The following is a 7,893-nucleotide window of genomic DNA, read 5'->3' on the forward strand; positions in this document are numbered from 1 at the left end:
GTTCTGAAGGCAAAAGGGGGTCCAACCCGTTACTAGTGTGGTGTTACCTAATAAAGTGGCCGGTGAGTGTATATAGTCACTTATCATTATCATGATAAAACCTAGAAATTATCGTGATCATTTTTTAGTCCATATTGCCCATCCCTACTTTGAGTCATTTACAACACACGCTCTGAGTGCTGCTTTTTACTTTGTTTCAAACTTTAGCACTACTCGTTAAAGTTAACCCCATTTGTCTGTTAGCAAAATATCTCAAAAATCACCAGTCAGATTTTAATAAAACTTTCAAGAAAGCCATTCCTGAATAGACATCTACGACGGATTACCTTTTTGAAGCAAATTCAATATAGGTTTGCAGCTACAACTAATTCCCATTAACTATGTACAAAACGGCAGCGACCCATTGTTTTGTTTTTACAGCTATTGAGCTAAAATAGGTTGTGGATGTAGCTGAGGCTCATTGACAGCACATACAACAATGTCATTGTCAATGATKGACCAAAACGGCTACCACTCTGTCATTTCCCATCAATAGATGATCTTAATCTAAAAGTCCAGCAAGCGAGAACTTATTAGGCTGTTTTCTATGTTTTTCCCCTCTCACTGTCTTAAAAATGCCWGAGAGTTGCTGTAGACCCAGTGAGCAAATCTTACCTCTTGATGTTAAMGTGCACCACTTTACTACATCTCTTCACTTAAAAGAGAAAAAAGAGAGAAAAAAGAAAGGGATGATCTTTGTGTTAATAATTTAAAGCATTAAAGATGTGGAAGCTGTTGAAGATGTGTTCCCAGCCGTTACCTCCCATCTCCCCYTTCCTCTGTCTCATACAATAGGTATTCACACTGAATTATTAAAACACCCTGAAATCTGCCACAGTTTCAATATTAAGTTGCTTAAAGGTTATACATTATAGATTGGGTGGCTGAAATGAATAATACTAGTGCTTGTTGGGAACAATTTTCAGAAATCTTTAAGCAGATGTTTGTGCAAATTGCACAAGTTTGTTTTTCAGCATTTTTGCACATGTTTTTTTTTCATATTTCAGTGATAACTAGCAAAAAAATAAAAAGGCTAGCATTTGTTTAAATGATAAATTGCTTGAACTTATATAGCGCCTTATCTAGTCCACTTGGATCCCAAGGCGCTTTACACTTCAGACATTCACCCATGCACACACACACACACATTCACACACTGATGGCAGTAAGCTACATTGTAGCCACAACTGCCCCGGGGCACACTGACAGAGGCCAACTTTGTAAATGTGTCAACCTGGGTACTGGGCAAATTATTTTTTTCATTATGTAATGCATCTAAATAGTTATTGTTCTTGTTTTACATTTTATAAATTTGATGTCATACATTCAWCAACTCACTGTGAGCTTATTCATTGTCTGCTATTACGGCAAAGGAGTGAAAATGCTTTTTGCAAGTGTCTGTACAGGTGTTTGTTTTCTGGACACTTTAGCAGAATCACTCATGAACCACTAAAGAGATTTTAATGAAACATATTTTTATAGTACAAGATGTGAAGGAGGAAGAAAGAAGGGTTTTATGAAACAAACAAAAAAAATCTAACAGCGTGTTAGATTTTTTTTAATTTTTTTGTTTCATTTTTATTGTCTAAACTTGAACGATCATGAAACTGAACCCCGGGACTGAAAATCATTTAACCTCAGAAAAGAAAATAGATCAGCCTAAAAATGATCAAAGTCAATACCATGCATACATGTGGACTTTGACTCAGCATGCTTTCAGAAAGCTTGTAATATATACAATATATATATACAATTTCAGAAAAATATATATATACAATTTCAGAACCGTCATGCAGAACAGTTAATCACAGGATAAAGCTCTGCGTTATTCTATCATACGCCAGAGAGGGTGGTGATTCAATACTGTGTTTCCTCATGGTRTTGGTCACTGACAGCAAGCCCTCTTTGCTGTTCAAGAAAAAAATGAACTTTTTAGGGAATTTTCTTTACTATAATACAAGATGATGTTATGCCCTGTTTTAAGTGGTAAGCCATACCTTYTGCTGTTCAAGATGATGAAGACTCATAGATAATTAATTATTAGCGGTACTGCGTTTAAATTTTAGAAAGCGCAAATCTGCTTATGAATTACAAAAAATTTGTAAGACCGCTAAAGCGCAAATGAAATATTTAGGTCCGCAATTAGCAGATTTGCGCYTTAGCGGACTGGTGCCCACCACTGCTGATGAGAAAGAAGCAATGGTGATAGTTTATGGACTCGTCCTTGACATCCACCGGACTTTCTGCTGGGCCATGGCAGTTGTTTTGTTTTCTGTATTTTGGATTGTCCTCTGTGTTTCTATTGGCTTCGTGTTACCTTGAACAGGCCTGTTGAAGATTATTTGTCTTCAGGGAAACACTGCATGAGCGGGGACATCAGGCCATAACAAAMCAACATGTTGAACATTCCTGATTTGAGATTGGAGAGGTTCTGATGTCCTTCTGAGCCGAGTAGATCACACTGAACACACCACACATGGCACAAATATCTCCTAAGATTATCTTTAAAGCCATCATAATAATCRGAACATCCTTAAGATTATTGTAAGGGGAAAATCAGGTCAAAAATTGTCATAATTATCTTGCCATGTTAAACCATGCTTAAAGTTATTTGTAAGGTTTCACCCAAATCGCTGTAACTGAATTCCTTTTTACATTATTATTTTTACTTTGGAATAAAATGTGGTCAACTATAAATATTTCAAGGACATTRTTAAATAAAAAGGAGTCTTATTTGCTTTTTTTTACTGCTGTTTTTCTTTTACCATGCATACATGCAGACTTTGACTCAGCATGCTTTCAGAAAGCTTGTAAACGTCATTGGCCATATGCTGGTGAGAGTCCTTCAGGGATTTTGATATTTGAAATACTTCCTGATCACCACGGGGGGATTGAAAGCAAGCACATCCTTTCCTCTGATGTTGTGTGTCCATCTGATGAACGAGACAGGTAGGAAGTGAGAGAAAAGCATATGATAATGATGATGACTTTCATTTTTCCTCTGTCCTGTCTTGTTGGGTGTTGCTGYAGCTTCTGTGACCCAACACATCTGTTCCTATTTGCAAATGTGTCTAAGATGATGGAACATAAAATCTTTAAACCTGTGAGCAAGGTTATGATGGAGTAAGGTTTGGTGAGATTAAGAGCATGCTGTTCTCCCTAAATGCTGCTTATAAAGCAAAAACATTACATGACACTACTCCTTATTGGCCCCCCTTGACTCCAAATGATGTTCCCGTTATGCTTTTCACAACCTATTAGAACATGGCTTGATTGTGGCAAATTTGGAAAACCTTCTTTAGTATAAAAACAGTCCTAACCGGGGGTGGGTATCTTTAAGCACCTCACAATTTAATTACAATTCAGTGGGTTGTGATTATAAAATGATTATGGATGCATTTTGAACCATCTTCAAACAAAATCCTAAGCATGAAGCATAGAACTGTTCAGACCTAAAAAAAATTAAGTCACTGTACTCAACATCTTGTTTTTAGTCTTGTTTGAACAAAAACTATTTCATCCTGTGTTGTAGAGAATAAGATTCTCAGGTAGAGTTGCCAACTCAGCCCCTCCAAAATATAGGATGTGAATCATTATGCTCTAGTGTATTAACTAACCCCAGATTACTGCCGTGTTGCCCCCACTGCCCTCCACTCAACCCAGGACAAGAATGTAGAAGTACCACAACCTTACAATGAATGTTTTGTTTCTACTTGYTCGCCAAACATGTAAGTATTCACACCTGACACATTTTGGTCTGCTTWAAATGGTTTAAATCGTTTCTCCCRCTGGTCTGGACTTTTTATGCAGGTATGAATACTACTTATGCCAAACCCTGGYGCAGACCAAACAACCGGACCGAGACCCATTTTGTGTTCTTGGTCGGCTTCAAAACKAACTCTGGTGTGGTTTGCTTCTGTGGGGAATACAGACTGGCTTCAAACTGAACCAACTACAGGAAACAAGTTCCTTATTGGACTTCAAGAGCAACTGTTGCTAATCAACAGGGTAGCAATTTTGCTTTCAGTGCTGCTAATGCTACCACTGTTCTACAAACAATGAGTCGTTGTGGGTCAGGGCATGCAGAGCAGCTTGTCTCCTTTGGGTTGCGTCACAATTTGCCAACAACGTCCCAAAATTAGAAGTATATCATTGTGACATTGCTGTTGAATGAGCTGATTTTTAATTTTGAAATGGTATTACGGTTGTAATAACAGCACCATCTTTCGTTTTGGTTCTTTTCACTGTTCTGCCCCTGTCATCTGTCGAATGGATGCAATGACCGTCACCCACRTGGCTTTGTTTATAAATCATAGTTGGCTTGCAAAAAAGCACAATGTGAATGCAAACCGCAACAAACAAAACAAAAAAAAATAGTCTGCTTGTTTTGTTCCAAACAAGTAAACCAAACGACTTTCCTGGTATGAATACACCCTAATTTGAAAGCCCCAATATTTTTGATCAGCACCTGAAGATTTCACCAAGCATGTTAAACTAGTTACTATCTTTTGCATGTAGCATGGCATCTGCTGGAAAAAGGAGGGCTCCATAGAGTGAATGAGGGGAAAAAAGTGAACATTAAACATTGAAAACAGGACAAAAAAAAAACAGGAGCTGGTCTGATAAGACGCAGCCACGTCTCCTCCTAATGACAGAATTATGACTCAGCTCCATCTGCCACTCAGCCAGAGTCATCCAATCACAGGCACGCTCATAATGAACTGGTTCCATTTTTCACACCCATCTGTGCTCACCACACAATTAAGAACGTAACATTGCTCAGATGTCAAGGAGGTGTGGAACCAGTAGCTTGGATTTCACCATGTTCCCAGGATGTGGTGAACAGTATTGCTTGTAGCAGCTGTAATTTGATTTCTGCACCTTTATTGACAAAGGCTGGGTGTGATGAGATGCAACCTTTCCCTATAAACACTGTGTTTGATTGTGCTACAGCAGTAACTAATGTAATTGTTGAATCATACTGTCTCTTTTCCTTCAGACAGCTTGCTTGGGGAAACAATATGTGTAACTAAGTAAACTGTGTATGGCTGTCTATTCTTAAGAAAAATGCTTATTGTGAATTATTTGACGTGCAAATAACTTTTTTTTACTATTTTTTTTTTGTGTTTGTTGAAACAAATAGCTCTATTTGAGTAGTTTTATTTGCCCCTTTCACTTCTATCAATGGAACACAAGTTAAACAAATTAAGATTACATTTTTTAACAACCTCACACTTAATTTTGTACTCTCTTTTTCCTTAGATGCATTTGTTTTCCCTTCTGTTTATTTATTTATTTATTTTTATTCTAGCTTTTTTTTCATGAAACTGTAGTGCTGCCTTTTGCCTGCCAAAGCTGTGTGAGAAAAGGATAAGAGGATGGTGGTGTGGTGTGTATTTGAATGATTTGGTATGCAGCRACAGCAGCATTCTGTTTCATTGCAGGAGCCCTAGCCTTATCTCCTTAATGGATTATGAGCAGGGGAACAAAAACAGAAGGTGGCAGAGTGAGAATGATTGGTCTTTGTGTAAAGGGCCGGCAGGAAACGGACTGCTGCCAGATTAAGGGGCCTGCCTCAACATTTCTTCAGCTCCTGAATCACACAACTTATTATTAAAAAGAAGACAATAAAAGGAGCTTGTAGTAAAGAGATGTTTAAATTGTTGTTGTGCATTCTGATTTACTGGACTGCTGGTGGTAAAGTAGCTTATTGTGTATTAGGTAATAATTGTTCTGGAGCTTTGCCCTTTCATACCTCYAACTCTATATTTTTGTGTATGCACACCTGGGGTTTGGCCAATTTTGTTCAATGAAATAAACAGAGGATGAGCAGCAGACCTATTGATTATTAGAATGATAAAGTATGTCTACTTTAATCAATTCTGATTAATTTGTTTGGTATCATATTTGGTCATACGATTTGGTTTAAYTTAAGATAATCCAGTGTATTCTGTTCAGCATAACTGTTATTTCTTACCAAGTATTTAACATGGTTTACCATCTAAGCTAACTTTTTGATGCAAAAGAGCAGGGGCCCTACTTTGAAGTCTTCCTGAATGACTGAGTTCTTTTAAAGCTATGTTTAASGCTAAGTCCAGCTCTCCTATGGTGAAAACTCATTTCAGCTGCTTGTTCCTGGGATCTCAGTATTTTAGCCTTAGCCATAGCTCTTCATTATAGTTACTGAGTTGTAGAGCAAAAGCCTGGATTGTTAAGCTCCTTATTTACCATGCCATATAAGAGCAATGCACTAATTACTGCAGACAAAGCCCCAATCCACTGGTTTATCTCAAGTTTTTCACTTTCAATACTTGTGAACAAGAGAGACAAAAATAGTAACTCCACCACCTGAAGTGGCAACTAAGCACCATCTTAGAATAAAGTGGTTTTTCCCCCTCTGGTTAAGACCCATGATTTTAGATTTGAAGGAGTTGACTACCATTCTGGCTGTTCAACACTTGGCTGTGAACTATGACCAGGGTGCTCACAGGTCAAAGACACCATTAGAACAAACCACACCCTCCACAAAAAGCAAAGGTGAAGTTCTCAAACACCTTTCTCCCAATGATTATGACAATGTCTTGTTCCCAAACACTACAAAATAGTTTGGAGACAAGGGGGAAACATGGAATATGCTTTGAGTGATAAAATCATAAGCCTTCTTGAATGGGTAAATGAGGGCACAGATTGTATGAAGCGCTTTGAGTATCCTGGTTGGGTAGAAAGGCGCTTTATAAGTACAGACCATTTGCCATTACCTTCTCTGAGCCTATAAAACATGTCTGGACTAGACAATCAAACTCTCATGACCCCCTCATTAACACTTCAAAAGTCCACTGTTCCTTGACCACATTGAAAKGTGCTCTGCTTCTCATAAATCTGATGTTCAATAATTGGTTGAGATTTTCTTTCCAACAGYTTGGCGTGAACTTTGTTAGGGATGCCAAGCAGAGTGAAGCCCTTTTGTGATAATATGGCATGACCAGACCCCTGCCCACCATCCAGCTCACATTATCCCCAATTTTGACTTTTCTCCACAATGATTGTGGAAATGATTTTTGATTGATTGATTGATTGATTTCATAAAAATCAGTTGGAAAAAATGTCAAATACTGAATGCAAAGAATGCAGAAAAAAGAAAAATGTATAATGTCTTCCCTTTATTTAAAAAAATCTACAAAGCAACATCTTAAAAACATGTGATTTATTCAGGCTGAACCCAGTCAAGTCCCAGAGCCAGGGCTCAGCCACAGAGAACTTGGCTTTCAGGCCAGGTTCCAGAGGGTGTCCAAGTTGCATTTGGGAGATGAGGCAACCTGATCATTGTGATCTTGCTATATCAAGGTCTTCAAATTGTATTTCACYTGACCCTTGCCTTGGGACCAATTTGAAATGGGAGACTCCACCAGCGGCTGATGCCTCACCCAACACAGACCTCGAAACACGAGGGTACTCAAACCTCTCCAACATAGGGAATTACCTTCTCGCAGTCTCTGTGGTGCAGTCAGTCAGAGTATTTGGCTGCTAATTAAAATGCCGGTGGTTTGCACCCAGTGAAAACAGGCAAATACATATGAAACTACAAAGGGCGGTCAAATTGTGACTGATTATACTRCACGTTCTCACTYCCGACTCATCACCATATTGATGCTTGGGCAGGTACATCTGCATCCAGTTTTGCTATGYCAGGTAACCTCCTCGTGTCAGTTATTCATGCCTGCGGCTTTTCCGGGTTGCACCACATAGGGGTCTTTGGGTCGGGGGTCTGTGGTTAATGTGAGGGATCAGGATTAATGGTTAATTTTAGGAACTGAGGTCAGGGATATGATCCATCCATCCATCCATCCATCCATC

General features: G+C 38.6%; 1 protein-coding gene across 1 annotated transcript in view; it reads left to right on the forward strand.

Annotated features, from left to right (window-relative positions):
- The window catches only part of LOC106525548 (neurexin-2), a gene marked incomplete at its 3' end in the record, with an annotated part of 638,625 nt that overhangs the window by 337,490 nt on the left and 293,242 nt on the right, over positions 1–7,893 (forward strand).

The sequence above is a fragment of the Austrofundulus limnaeus genome, unplaced genomic scaffold (genome assembly GCF_001266775.1).
Source record: "Austrofundulus limnaeus strain Quisiro unplaced genomic scaffold, Austrofundulus_limnaeus-1.0 Scaffold233, whole genome shotgun sequence".
NCBI lineage: Eukaryota > Metazoa > Chordata > Actinopteri > Cyprinodontiformes > Rivulidae > Austrofundulus > Austrofundulus limnaeus.